Genomic DNA, 15,749 nt, shown 5'->3' with positions numbered 1-15,749 from the left:
ATTATTGTGACATAAATATTATTACCCCAAGTTCACAAATAAGAAAACAAACTCAGAGGCTTTAAGTGTCTTCTCCTGTGTCAGCTAGTGAATGGTAAGGCCAGGGTTCACATCCAGGTTTTGTAACTCCAATTTTAATTGCTCTGAGTTTTCTATGGCTTCTTGATTTCAGTTCGCTTATTTAATTTCTTGTGTCGGCATGGCCCTGGCACTCTTAGATTCTTCCTGGGCTTTGCTTCTTTAGTCTGGGCTTCTTGCCTAGTTCCTTCGGATTGCCACTGCCCACATCTCAGCCTGTCAATTTGCCAACTTTGTATTACTGAAATGTGTTCATTTAAGAAAACTTCCTTTTGGTGTGTTTTAGACAATGAGGAGACTTTATTAGAATATCTAGTGGAGATATTTCCCCTTACATGTAACCACTGAATCCTTGTGCATTTAAAGGTCTGACGTGTTCCTCTGCCAGGAGTCTCCTGTGTGCCTCTACCACCATGCTTGGTACAGGAGAGCAGCTGTTCTTCCTGTAAATTCCCCGCACTGGTCCAGTTGCTATCCCATTGTGGAAAAAACTGCTCATTTTTTATCAACCTAATGTCTCATCTTTCTGGAAACATAGAATACCTTCCCATCTGACTGAGTTCTGGCCATTGAAATGTGAATGAAAGTCCTATGTGCTATTTCCGGGCCTGGAAAAGTCTTGCATGTGCATTCAACTCTTCACACTCATTTTCCCCCACACTGGCTTGAAGCAGACCTTTGAAGGCACATGTTGAAGACGGCAGAGCTACAGACAAAAAGAACCTGGGTTCCTGAATCATTGCTTGTAAGAGAGCCAACTTCCAAAAAAGAAAATCCATTTAGGACTTTACATGAGCAAGAACTTCTTTCTTATTTGTCCCATTATACATTTTGGGGTTTATATGTTTCCCCAGGTAGCCGACTCCAACTAGTATAGCCATGAACATCTTTGTAATTGCTAATTAAGGAGAACCTCTTTAGTGTTGCGGTTTGCCTATAGAGCAGAATTAAAGACTTTCATTTTTAAGTGGGAATTTTCAAAAGGAGTTTGTGTATGTGAATGTGCATGTTTGCGTGTGTGTATCAAATACTTTTGAGGAGCTAGGACTCTTATAGTTCCTTCAAGCTTTTAACCTATAAAACAAACCTCTGTTATTGATACTTTGCTTTTTTAAAAGGCATGTAGTCACATTGCATTCACAGAATCTTATCCCAGGGTTAGAAGGGGACAGATCCTTGTGAGAGTAAAGTGTCATAACTCAGTCCACCAATGCAGTGCTAGGACAATGGCAGGAATCTGCAAGGAAACCCATGTGATCGTCTAGTAGGTGACACCACTAGGGCAGAATAGACCTACTCCCTCTTCCCATTTTAGCTATCAGCTGCAGAGTGTCATGAATCCAACAGGCCATTCTTCAGGCTATCGGAGGTGTGATAAAGGATTAATTAAGAGGCCTTGATCACTCAGGGTGTAAGAAGCAATGTTTAAATCCAGAAGATGAGAGGATTCAGAGCTCCCTTACCAGAGATATGGATGTGAGAAGGAGGAAGGACTTGTTCTGAGAGGAAGACTGGCTTCTACTTTGGTGGCGTTGATCCTGACACCAGCCAGCAGCCGCTCTTGTTTCATTCAGTGAGTAAATATCCTCTTCTCTTCTCTCCACAGGCCCATCCATTCTGTTAGATGACCTAATTCCCTTATCTCTGCCTTTCTTGTGTGTTTAGCACACTACCGAGTGATCTCACACGCATTTCTAAGTATTAACATCTTTTGGAGATGGCTTGCCAGAAACTGAAATTTTAAAAAAAAGGGGGGGAAAGCAAAGGGAAAGAAGCCAGGTATAATTTATCCATATTTTATTTCATTCCATCCTGTTTTTTAAAGTTAAAAAATGCTAATCAAATATTGGTCTAGTTCTTGGGCTGAAGCATAGTCTATGTCGTGTTTTGGCTAGGCTGTGACAACCTTGATAGACCAATTTCTAGTAAAGAGATTGAATCAGTAATCAAAGTCTCCAACAAACAAAAAATCCAGGACCAGACTGTCACTGGTGAATTGTACCAAACATTCAAAGAAGATTTAATACTTAAACTCTTCCAAAATATTGAAGAGGAGAGATTGCTTCCAAACTCATTTTACAAGGACAGCATTACTCTGATATCAAAATCAGACAAGGATGAAAGAAAGAAAGAAAGAAAGAAAGAAAGAAGAGAAAAAAAGAGAAAGAGAGAGGTGGGGGCAGATGGGTAGGGTGGGGTGGGGGAAAGGGAGAGAGGAAGGAGGGAGGAAGGAAGAAAGAAGAGAAAGAAAACTATAGACCAATATCTTTGATGAACATAGATGCAAAAATCTTCAACAAATATTAGCAAACCACATTCAACAATACATTAAAAGAAGCATACACCATGATCAAGTGGCGTTTCTGGATTTATTTGTCTTACCAGTAGTCTGCCCTACTGAGAACAACCGTGAACGTTTTTGCATAGCAGCATTGTGGATTAAAGAACACCTTACAGGTCAAAATTAACTGTCAAGATATTCACCAAAGTAATCCCACCATCCTATTAGCTGAGTTATGAGAAGAAAGAAACCCTCATGATTCTGGATAAATGAAAAATTCATTTAAAAAGTAATTTTAGTTTGCTAAATTGTTGCAGGTCTATATATTTGTGAGACATCCCAATTCTGAGCTTCTTATCTCTAGCAGCGTGTATCATTGTTCCTCTTCAATCACCCTTTTCCCAGGGTCACATCCTGAACCACCATCTCCCAAAGCAGCTTAATATCCCGCTGATTACAGCCCTCCTCATTCCAGAAATCGCATCCATTGCTCTGGATACATGTGCTCTTTAAGCTCACTGAAGTTTCTGATGATCTGACCACCTCACCTTTCTTGCAGGTCATCATCCACTCCCCCACCCCAGCCCCTACCACCTCCCTGTCTGAATTCCTTCTGATCCAGCCTAGACTTTATGCCACATCATTTCAAAAAATTTCTCATCAGAATCACTTCACTTTGTGCCACGCCTGCTAACTGAAGACTCTTCTCAGACCTATCATTTGCCTCTCTGCTCCTATCCAGACTCCTGAAGATGAACACAGAGCATCATGCTGAAGATATGCTGCCTCTTACCTCAGCTCACCTCCCCAGGCCACTTGGATTAGCCCTCTCGCATTCCTTTCAGAGCTGTCCCTAAACTCCGTCACTCTCTCCAGGCATCATCTCCTGTGTTCATCTTCTCCTTCAGCAGGTATTTCCTCACAGTTTATGGGGGGGGGGCTCTTTCTCACCCTCCTTTTCCCACAAAAATATGCTTCTTGAGAACCGCGCCATCTTTTTCTCATGTCCTAAAGGAAGAAAACTGCTTCCTAAGACCCCCGACTATCCTTAGATCCTGTCAGCTCTCAGTTACTCAGGGTCTTTATGCTCTCAATTACCTCTTCTCTTTCCTGCGTCATCAGCTTCCCCTCAACTGGATCCTTCCTTCAGCATCATATAAGTATGTTCACCCTTCTCCCATTTAATGGAGCCTACCTTTGACCTCTCCTTACTCCTTCCCTTCTCAAGTACCCTTCCCGTAAGAGTCGTTTGTACTCCTGTCTCCACGTCCCCGTTTGCGGCCCTCAACCTCTTGCATTTGCTGCTACTTCAGCCACACTATTGAAGTCACTCGTGCTAAAATCATTTCCATCACTTCCAGAGTCTAAATTTAAAGGCTAGGTTCTTATTCTCTTACTTGACCTCCCTGCAGTGTTTGATGCTCTTGGTCAATTCCACCTCTCCAAATGCTTTTTCCTGGTTCTTGAATAACATTCTCCCTATTCCTCCTCTAACCTCTCTAACCAGTCTTTCTCAGTCTGCTTCCTGGACTCTTCATTCTAGCCATATCAAAAAAAAATGTTTAAAAACAGATTGGCTGGCATCCCAGTGAATTTCTGGGCTGAGCTCAACATAGCAAGGCTCCATCATGACAATTTCGTGTACGTTGTGGCTGCCAGCACAGGCCTGTGGGATTTAACAGTCTGTATACCATAATCATGGAGTTTGGTGACAATGTCAGTTTACAGCAAGTCATATAGGGTGCTATCAGTTGCCCTGAGGAGGAGGAAGGGGGGCTCACTGCTGTGCCAGAGAGCAATTAAATTTGGGAAAGTGTACACTTGCACACATCTCTGGAAATGAGCATTCGCTAAACGTGTGAATGGCCTGCATTTTCTTCAGCCATAAAGCATTGTGCACTTGCATCCGAGGCTGGTAAACTTTTGATCGGTGAGCAGGATACCTGCAAAGTTGGTGACTGGTTGCTCTGAGAAGCTGCAAGATCTGTGCTTCCACAGACTCCTCCGTACGACCCAGATGGCACACACACCCACCCAGCCCCGGGACTCCTAAAAGGAGAGACCATGTGACCAAAGCTGACATCTGTTCCTTTGTCATCACTCTCTGGCAAGTGAATCGCAAGGAGATGCCTTCTCAGGAGAGCTTTACGCTGCAGGGGCCTGTGACCTTCCTCCGTCTCTCTCAGCAGCTGTCGTCATTGACTGTCTCTGGGAGAAGGCTCGAGATCATCTAATGCTGCTGGACGGCCAGGGCTTTGCAGGGTCAAGTGCAGAACTTGTGGTTGACTTTAACTCTTTGAAAGCTAGATTTGGGGGGGTCTGGCTCCGTGGGTAGAACATGCAGGGTCATGAGTTCAAGCCTCACGTTGGGTGTGGAACAGCCTACTTTAAAAAAAATTTTTTTTAATTAAAAGCTGAATTTGGCTGACTCTAAACCTATATCAAGATAAGCTTTTGTCTTTGTTTCTATTCATTTTTAAAGAAGTGAAGATGTAGAAAAAAAACACTGATAGGAGGGGTTTTTAGAAAATAAAGGTACTAAAAACTTAAAGAAATTTTCCCAAATATTTAGAAACTTTATTATCTGTGATTCTGCTTCCTCAAGGGAAAATTATTTTTAAGTGACCTATGAATAACCATTAATTGAACTGGAGAGCTAAGACTAAACCATAAGTATAGCTTGTATATAATTTATATGATAGGAGTGCAGAAGGTGCAGAAAGGCTTTGATGTCATCAGATAATGAGGGTGGAAGACAGACTGCGTGGGTTCACAACATGGCTTTGAAACTCGCCTGCTGGATGAGCTTGGACAAGTCACTTAATTTCTCCCCGCCTGTTCACTTATCTGTAAAGTGGAGATAACGTCTGTGCCCAGGTGCATGGTCTCTCTGGCAGCTGCCCTGTCAGTACACGCAAGGTGCTCAGCACTGGGCCTGGCGCACAGTGTTCACTCAGTGAACGAGAGGTGTGCTCTTGCTGTTATGAGTGTGTCATGTCGAACTTAAGGTAAATATGGTCATAAAAACTCTTTTAAAAACTCTTTGAACAGAAATTTCTATTCACTTTGTGTATTTATTTATGTTACTCCACTAACACACACCCCTTAGAGTGGCCTAAACAGTTTTGAAAACTATATCATTCAATAAGCAAGAAAACGCCAGGAATCCAAATCTATCTAGATTAAGTAAATGCATTCAGTGCCCTCTCAAAAATCCATATTCCCACAAAAAGGGATGAGAAAAAACAGCAAAATCGTATCTCAAATTTGTTATTCCCATTAGTCCCTCCTGATTTTTTTTCTTTACTTCTTTCTTTTTTGGCGTAAAGACAAAGGCCTTAGTCTCTCTAGTCTAATTCTAGAGCTTCAACAGTAACAAATACCCTGACTGTGTGCCTGGCATTACTCAGGCCCTTCGGAGGGTCTCTGCTTTCATGAAGCTGAAAGTCGAATGTGGTTCTCAAAAACGGGATCTAAAATGCTATTTTGTCAATTGTCAGTATTGTCTATGTTAATCTCTTAACACTGTATATTAAATTAAAATTGGCATCTTGAAGTTTAAATGACAGTAACATCAGAATTAAATGTCAGTCTCTTTGCATATGTCTTCATTTATTTTTTTAAATGATCAAATGCCTACTCTGTGCTAGAAAATGTGAAATTTTAGTCCAGATAGTAATTATCTTTTTCAGAGATGTTTCTTTTATGTAAAATTAGAAAGAATCCTGCTATCATTATAGATCTTATTGAACAGTTCTGATAAGTGGCTTTTTTTTTTTTTTGGTTTTGCTGGAATCTAAATGAATTATTTTAAAATCTGGGCCAGTAGAACATAAAAAAAAGTCTAAACAATTTATATGTCATATTTGTCAAGGTAAAACATTTCCACATAGGGTTTTTTTCAAGAAGAAAGCATATTTCACAATATGCATAACTGTTTGACTTAACTGGAATAAACTAAATATTGACAAATTCATCTCTAAGAAACCATTTACAAATACAATTAATAAAAGTCCCCTGCTTCTAATGTGTCTTTCATAGTGTTACATGTAACACATGACAGACAAATATGTCATTAATAATCACAACTGGGTAATGTTACAATCATCCAAGTGGGTACCCACTTCATTAAATTAACAAATATTTATGTAATCTTCATAATGAGCTGGTAGGACAAGCTCTATCTTCTTTTAGTCTATACAATGGCAAAAGGGAGGTATTTTAAACATGGTGTATGATATAATAGCTAATATTTATTGATTGCTTACTTAATAAAGTACTTTCCTTGTATCAATTCATTTAATCTTAATAAGTCTTGCTGATGGATACTGTTATCCCCACTGTAAAGTCAAGGAAACCGAGGCACCGAGGATTAAGTAATGCACTGACAGTGACACAGACACACTCGGAAGAGACAGAGTAGGGTCTTGACTCCATAGTCTGGTTCAAGGTCCTGTTCTTGGCCACAACGCCATATTCTCATACAGCAGTCTCCTTCCCAAAACAATTTGCTGCTGTCTTTTTCTATTTGCCAAAACATAAAAGTTTTTCTTCCATTTGTTTTTAATCCTAAGAAAAATCCAAAAGTATGACCTGCTTCTGTGTCTCCTATCAAGTAATAATGGTTCTGGTGTTCTGGACATTGATTTAGGTGCTTCTTTTTATCTCTAGGTTCTTTGAAAGCACCTATCATTATAATGCCTGTGCACTCAGACAAATATATGAGACATGCTTTAAAGAAGAGAGATAAATTTCCCCTTGGTCTCTATTACAGTTTAATAATGTGAAGAATAATGCAGTGGACAGATAATGGAGGAAGGCAAGGAATTGTGGGAGGAAGCTTCTTTAATGTTTTTTGTTTTGTTTTGTTTTGTTTTGTTTTTTGCTGAATCACCAAATAAAAACTCAGACCTTGGCTACCCTGGGGTAGATTTCTGAATCTTGGACCAAAAAGACAGAGAAATGATGGTAACACTGTGGTGCAGTAGTATAAACCTTGTGATATACATCTAATCCATCAGATTTATAATCGAGGACTAGGCTAAATGTTAACGTGTTTTCATTAGGTTTTCTTGTACTTCCAATAATAACTGTCTTTGGATAAGACACACAGTGCATCTGCCTAGTAATGAACTCCACAGTATAGAACAATCAGAGCGCTGCTAGAGAAAGAATCTAAGTTGTTTACGTATCAGATACAACTGCGTAAATTAGCTGTGAAACAAAAATGCTGTGTATAAAGATACTAGAAATACATCCGGATGAAGCCTAACTCTATGTTCTCATTTTTTCACATTCTTTAGGGCATGAGTGACTTCCTTTCTGAGTTTATTTGCAAGTAAATCATTTAGTTAATTTAACAATTTTAGTTTTATTGGGTTCTGTTTTCTTAAAGTTGGGAGTAGAATGGAGGCGTAGTCAGCCCCAAGTTCAGGCTCTGCCCCTGTGGGATAGGAGTCTTGGTCATTTGTCATTCTCGCTTAGAGTTTGTCAGGCCTCAAGTCAGCAGCAGAGAGGTGAGAACTTGTCTCACAAGGCCCTGTCTTACAAACTCCTGAAATTTTCATGCCAGTGGCAGCATGCCAAGGAGCAGCTGGTGCCCTGGGGAAAGGCAGGGAGCTCCCCATTTAGAAACAGCTCTGTGGATCACCCCCAAAAGCTATCCTTCCTGCAGCTGCCATGAAGGGCGTGGACCAAAAACAAGGAAATTGTTTAAATTCAGTGTTGGTTCCAAATGTAATTTTTGGTGATAATTTTGAAAGAAGAAAGTTATAAGTTTAGTTACTTAAAAGACAAGAAATTACAAAAGAATTGCAATAATTTATATTACCAAAGCACCTTTAACATTCAGAATTTAAAGTACTATTTGTTCCTGAAATTAATATAGTTCCTATTGTCCAGAGAGATTTGTAGCTTAGTGGTTCTGGAATTTTTAATCTTATTTATGCTAAGTGAAATGCACAGTACCTGATACTTTTTAAGAATATAAAGCCTAACCACATATATTTGTGAGTACAATAATATTTACACAGAAATCCCTCACCTTATATTGCTCCAAAATATATGTAAGAAATAGTTAACTTGAATTAATAGTGTGCTTACAAAGAGACTTCCTAAAGTGTTGATCTTTCACTCCTAAATCTACTTTCACCATTCTTACAAGGTACCTTGGTTATAATTAGAATATTTTATTGTTATTTAATATTTATTTTCTTACAGCATTTGTGTTCAGCCTTTTTAAGTAACATTACATGATAATATCAAGTTATATTAATCTTCAAAGTGACTGCAAACAATCAGTGGTGATGGAGGTTAGTTCGTTTTATGCTGATTTCTTTTTGTTGCTGATGTTTGACTAAAGGCAACATATAATAAAAGAAGGCTAATAAGATATTGATCCTGAATAAATGATTCACCTTAGACATTGTTTTGTGGACATCTGTGTCTTCTCTTTCATTTCTATATTGAGCCGTCAGTCCTCACAGTACTGAGTTCACACAAAGTCATTATTTACAACTTCTGTACTGTTACACTCTACCCATCATTACATCATACTGTTCAGTATTATAACTACTGTACTATGATATATTTCTATCTTCCTTAGTCTTATTTTTACCTAAGCTTTTTAGTTACTAAAAATTTAAAACCAGTATCTTTATTTCTAAAATCAAATCAGTGCAGTCATAATTATCCAGTTTCTATATTGTTATTTTTGAAATCTGTAGCCATATTCATTACTACAAAATAGTATTTTATTTTTTTTAATTTTTAAAAAAATGTATTTATTTATTTTAGAGAGAGAGAGAGAGATGGAGGAGGGACAGAGGGAGAGGGAAAGGGAGAGAATCTCAAGCAGATTCTCTGCCAAGCATGGAGCCCAGCGCCAGGCTCGATCTCAATCCTGAGATCATGATGTGAGCTGAAATCAGGAGTAGGGTGCTCAATCAGCTGAGCCACCCAGGCATCCCTAAAAAATAGTATTGTAAAAGATACACAGCTCAGTGCTGTTTCTCAGTGTCTGATCTGATAGCCTGTGATGTTCTTCTGTAGTTTATGTGAAAACCGAGAGAACAAGAGATACTGGTGTAAATTAAAGCGAGAATCGTGAGTCAGAGAACCTGAACTCTAATCCTGAGTTTGCCACCTAATAGCATTGTGACATTTAGAGAAATCCATTTTGTATCCATAAAACTGGAATAAGATGTCCTGTCTCCTTGAGTTGTTTTGAGGGTTTATGAGCTATGGTTTATTAAGTGACCAATACTATGCATGACCTCAAAGAGGTGGTCAATGCATGTTCCTTTTCTTTCCTTCATTTGAATCCCAGTTTCCTCATGTGTAAATCAGCAACAACACCTTGATAGCTCAGTGGGGTACTAGAGCTGGCTTATACCAGCTCGTGAGAGCTGCTTGCTAAATTTTTAGGAACTTTGCAAGCCAGTTTTTAAACACAGCCAATAATAAAGATTAAATGATATAAATTTACAATTAAATAAACTACACTAAAACACAGATGTAGTATGTATTCAAAGCGTATCACTTGTAAGTGTTTTGCTATTATCTATGTTCTTGAGGTTTTTTAGGTGTACTTTATCTATGTGGTGAAAATATTACATAAAGGACACCACACTCAGTGGAGTCATCATGTTGTTGGAAGCTCGAAATTGGCCGTGGTCGAAGTATTTACAATGCAGAAATTGTCAAACTCTTTAAGTCTGAGATTTTTTTTTTCCTAAGAGAGCTGATTGCTAATATTTATCAGCACTATAGATATCTAACTGGGTTTGAAATGGAAAAGCCCTCCATACATATAGTTAATTGTAGGGGTTCCTTCTAAGTTTAAAGTTCTAATATTTCTATAATGTTGAAAACATTATATGACAAGACAAACAGGTGCTGTTGGTGCTCATGGAAACATCAACAGTTAATAGTAGGTTGACTATAAAGGTTGGAAGGAAGTAGCCCTGAAGATTGGGTATGATGATGATTGGATCCTTGGATTCAAAGAGATTTAAACATATGACCATAATCATTTGGTAGGCATGTATTTCAGGAAGTAAACTCTGCACATAGCCCTAAATATCGTTTAGTCTCTCATTCTAATTATATTCTGTAATTTAGTGGTTCCACTTTTAAAATAGACAATGATACCTGCATGTTCATTTTTTACAGTATTATGATGTACATTTAAAAGATGCTTTGTTGGTAAAAAGGTCAGTGAGCCTTGTAAATGACTTTTTTTCTGAAGTCAAAGGTGTTTGCTCCTGAAAATATATTTTAATTATTTGAGACCGTAATATCCACCAAAAAGTCATGGGGTGGAGGGTAGATTTTACTCAAAACTTCCCGGAAAAGAAAAAACTGAAACTTTTAAATACATGTTAGCAGTGAAGTATTTATATATATTTCAATTATTATTTGGAGTATTTTTTCATGTTCGTGCTATTAAAAGAAGCTCTAAAATCCCATAAAACTCTACTTTGAAGCAGCTATTTGCTCCTAAACTTTTTTTTCATTTTCAGGTAACAAGTTGAGTCTGCTAAAAAAGCAATCTCAGCATGCCAACTTTGAGAAAATAAAAAATGATAAATTGTAATGTTTGGGAAAATAGTATAAATTAGCCATTTTGAAAATAAAATCTGGAAAATATAAAGAATTAAGAACAAGTTAATATTTGAATAATATTTCCAGCAATGATTTTGTTTTATTTCTCTTACACTAAAATTCATTTTACTTGTCCAAGAGACCAGGTTCTACTACAAATTACTTTATTATAAAGAAAGTTATTCTAATCTAATTATGTAATTTTATTCTGATTATGTAAAATAGCATTTTATTGATAGAATTTTCTCCCAAAATTTATATTTTGCTTTTAAATTATTCACATTTTTCATAGATCAGTGCATAATGTTCTTTTTTATTGAAGTATAGTTGACATACAGTATTATATTAGTTTCAGGTGTACAACCTAGTGATTCGACATTTATATATCATGAAGTGATCAGCTAAATAAATCTAGCTACCATTTGTCCCCATACAAAGTTGTTACTTACTATTAACTGTATTCCCTATGCTGTACTTGTATCCTCATGTCTTATTTTTTTAATAACTAGAAGTTTGTACCTTTTAATTCCCTTCACCTATTTCACCCATTTCCCTACCTTCACCCTCTCTGGCAACCACCAGATTGTTCTCTGCATCTATGAGTCTGTTTCTGTCTTGTTTTGTTTTGTTTTTTAGATTCCATATATAAGTGAAATCATACCATATTTGTCTTTCTCTGTCTGGCTTATTTAACTTGGCATAATACCCTCTAGGTTTATTCATGTTATCCCAAATGGCAAGACTTAATTCTTTTTATAGCTGATTAGTATTCCACTGTATACAATTACTACATCTTTTTTATCCATTCTTCTATCAAAAACATAGGCAGTAAGCTCTCAGACATTGGTCTGAGCAATAGTTTTTGGATATGTCTCCTCTGGCAAGGACAACAAGAGCAAAAATAAGCAAAAGGGACTACATCAAACCAAAAAACTTATGCACAGTGAAAGAAACCACTAATAAAATGAAAAGGCAACTTACTGAATGAGAGAAGGTATTTTGCAAATGATATTACTGATAATGGGATAATAGCCAAATTATATTTTTAAAAACCCACACAACTCAACATCAAAAAAATAAGCAATCCAATTAAAAAATGAGAAGATCTAACGTTTCTCCAAAGAGGACATAGAGATGGCCAAACAGGCATATGAAAAGATGCTCAACATCACTAATCATCAGGCAAATGCAAACCAAAACCACAAGATGCCAGGTCACACTTGTCACAATGACTATTATCAAAAGTGTCATAACAAGTGTTGTCAAGGATGTGGAGAAACGGGAACCCTTGGTGGGAAAGCAAAATGGTGCAGTGACTATGGAAAACAGGAGGGAGGTTCCTCAAAAATTAAAAATAGAACTACCATATAATGCAGCAATTCCACTTAGGGGTATTTTCTGCAAAGAAAATGAAAATACTGATTTGAAAAGATATATACACTCCTGTGTTCATTGCAACATTATTCACAACAGCCAAGATGTGGAAGCAACATAGCGTTCTTTGTGACATATGTAATTATGGGTTTGGTCTCTATTGCTTACTGATCATGAATAAATTAATATAATCCTTCTGACTAGTTTCTTGCAGTCATTAAAAAATAGGAAAACAGTACCTAAGAAGCAGTCCTAAAAATGTTTTTATTAAGCAAAAGTTGATTTCTACAAATGTTCATGTTGAAGATGATATAGGACTTCTTCTCATGCCCAAGTGTATTTAATAGGGTAAACTCCTACACTAGTGTCATACAAGAGTTCAAAATTCCATCAAGAGAGCAATCCTCATTAAGATCATTTTAAGTTTTCACTAAAACATGAACTTAAAAGTACATGAACATCCACAACATTAAAAGCTGAAATTGGTTGTATTACATTCATGAGACTGTGTAAAGAATCTATCCACATTGTAAGGCACGTTGAAGGTAGATTAAGGAAAATTCAGGCAGACCTCAACATTCCTATGAAATGAAGAACATTTGGAAAATTGTACAAGATATTTAGAATGCCTCAGCTCTACCCCATTTGTCACTGACTGCAAAGAACGTGGGTGTTCACCCATCAGAAAGCAAAACAAACAATTCTGCATGTTCCTTCCACTGTAACATGTGCATACATCATATTCCAATGAGGATAGGAGTTGATGGAGAGATGCCCTACCCTTTGTCCTTGGAAGGCAATTCTGTGGCACATTTTACATGTTTCTCCAAAGGTCCTCAGTGGGATACAGCTCCAGTTGTCCACGGTTGGGATGAGCCCAACAACCACCTTTATGACTCTCTCTTCTTCCTCTGCTTCGTCCTTTCACCAGCTTCCTGGCTCATGCTGCAAGTTAACTACCTGTACCTGAGTCCTTAGCACAGGCCCTGTTTCCAGGGGAACCCAAACTATGACAAATTCCTTATTTCCCTTTCTTTGACTTCTTTATACTTTTATTCACCCTTTGAGACTTAGCTCAAATATTACCTCCTCAGAAAAGCCTTACCTGACTCCTTCACTCTGATTTAGATATCTCTTTTATTATAATATTATAATTTTCTCTTCCCATCAGATTGCAGCCCCCACCTACGTATAAATCAAGACACTTTCCTATTGCCTTTGCACCCCAGTGCCTGGAACATGGTAAGCTTTCAATGTATATATGTTAAATGGGTGACTGAAATGAATTTTAAAAAGAATAAAAGGAGATAAGAGAGGAAGAGAAGAAATAAAGATAGATTTCTCCTGCTAACATAAAACAGATTAAGAGTTTGTGCTTGATCATCCCAAAATGCAGCTCCCCATAACCAAACTATAGCTCCTATTTTTGGCTTACAAACTCATCCCTTAAAAATAGCCCTGGAAGAAAAGCTTCCATATCTTAATTCCTGAATGAAAGGTAAAGGACTTGGTAAAGTGAAGGTGTCTGAGATTTTTTCAGCAGCATCAGAAAAATAGACCTTTCTTCTTAGCTAATTTCTACAAAAAATTATTTGATAATTCCCCTTGATAGATAATTCTCAGGAACAAAAAAAGGCACAAGGTTACTCTTGGAAAGCTATTCATACCTACAAAAGGAATGGTAGCAAACCCTGGAATGGTGGTGCACACCCTAGGCCAACAGTGAATGAACCCTGTGCTGTGCCAGGTGGGACATACACAGACAAACCAGGGTTCTGCAGCAAGAGCTAAAGAGGAAAGGGCTCGCCAATGGGATGCAGAGCTTTGGTTGCCATGGTTAATAACTGAGGGTGTGGTGAGACAGATGGAAACCACTGGCACTTTCAAATGGCACTTTCAAAAACACTAGAAAAGCTTTATTCCTTTACTTTAGGGCAAAGGAAGAGAAGGAAGGAATCCAGTCTTGCCTGAAATCATCAAGTTAAACAGGTATGCAAATACAACAGCTGGCTTTTTGTCTGATATGAAAGCTCTTAAATTAGGAAAAAAGAAAGCATGCAGTATAAATGCAAACCTTCTACATCAATATATTATGAACTGTAGTTTGCGAACAATTAATGAGACGTGGAATCAGTTTATGAATCTTGCCCAGTATCTTTAAAAAATAAGATAAGACGAAATAGATTCAGGTAGAAAACATCACAGGAGTTACATACACTAGGGCACAATTGAGTTTTCTCCCATCTTCCGTTAAAGAACACTGATTTTGACAATCACCCACAGACAAGGTTACCATAGATTGCCATTGTGGAGGTCCAGAAGTCCAACAGAGAAGTTCCAGCACACCGCTGAAGGAAAAAAAAAATCCAAGATTGGATGTACTGAAGAGGGTAAGAGGAACAGCTTCACTTCTGACATTCTGCGAATCTCACCCCACACACCCTATTCCTTGGCCAACTGCCTATACATGCTTAGAGGTGGTAAGTGTGAGCTTCTGCAGATGGCAAGCCTTGCAGGTGAGCACATGCACAAAACAGCCTGGTACTATCGGATTGGGAGAAAGTATAACAACTTGACAATTCAGCACCACCTTAGTGAAAGCAATGAGTTTTTCAACAACCAACCTGACTTTGCAGGATCAAGAGAAGGAATACAGTCTTAAGAATTTAAAAAGGAAAAAGAAATGAAGAGCAGGCATATCCATAGAAAATGTCTAAGAAAGCTCAGAATCTCTGGCAAGAGTGACAGAAATTGTTTCTTCTGAAGCCCGTTGGCAACAATGGTGGATATGACTGCTTCTTCAGATGGGAAGGCAGCAATTCAAGAATTCAAGGAATATGAAAAGTTAAGAAAGCATGACACCATCAAAGAAACACAATAATTTTCCAGCAACTGACCCCAAAGAAATGAAGATTTTCATTTTGCCCCATAAAGAATTCAAAATAATTGTTTTAAGGAAGCCCAGCAAACCAAAAGAAAACAGACAATTCAATAAAATCAGAAAAACAATATGATATTAAAGTGAGAAGTTCAACAGAGATATAGAAATCATAAAAAAAGAACTAAGCAGAAATTTTGGAGCTAAAGAATGCAATGAATGAAAAAACAAAAAATGAAATGGTGAACATCAACAGCAGACTTGATCAAGCAGAAGAAAAATCTGTGGACTTAAGGACAGCACATTTGAAGTTATCTAGTAGGAGAACAAATGAAAAAGAATGAAAAAAGAGTGAAGAAAGCCCATATAAATCACGGAACATCATACAAAACAAAACAAAAACAAAATAATTTATGCATTGCAGGAGTCCCAGAAGAAGAATGGCAGAAAGGGACAGAAAGCTTATTTGAAGAAATAATGGCTGAGAACTTTCCAAATCTGGGAAGAGATTTGGACATTCAAGTTCATGAAAAT

General features: G+C 37.6%; 1 pseudogene; it reads left to right on the top strand.

Annotated features, from left to right (window-relative positions):
- Positions 1–3,917: 3,917 nt before the first annotated feature.
- On the top strand, positions 3,918–4,694 carry LOC109489161 (annotated as a pseudogene).
- The last annotated feature ends 11,055 nt before the right edge of the window (positions 4,695–15,749 follow it).

Source organism: Ailuropoda melanoleuca, chromosome 19 (genome assembly GCF_002007445.2).
Source record: "Ailuropoda melanoleuca isolate Jingjing chromosome 19, ASM200744v2, whole genome shotgun sequence".
NCBI classification, from domain to species: Eukaryota; Metazoa; Chordata; class Mammalia; order Carnivora; family Ursidae; genus Ailuropoda; species Ailuropoda melanoleuca.
The sequence above is the reverse complement of the archived record's forward strand: the minus strand, read 5'-3'. Positions and strand labels throughout refer to the sequence as shown.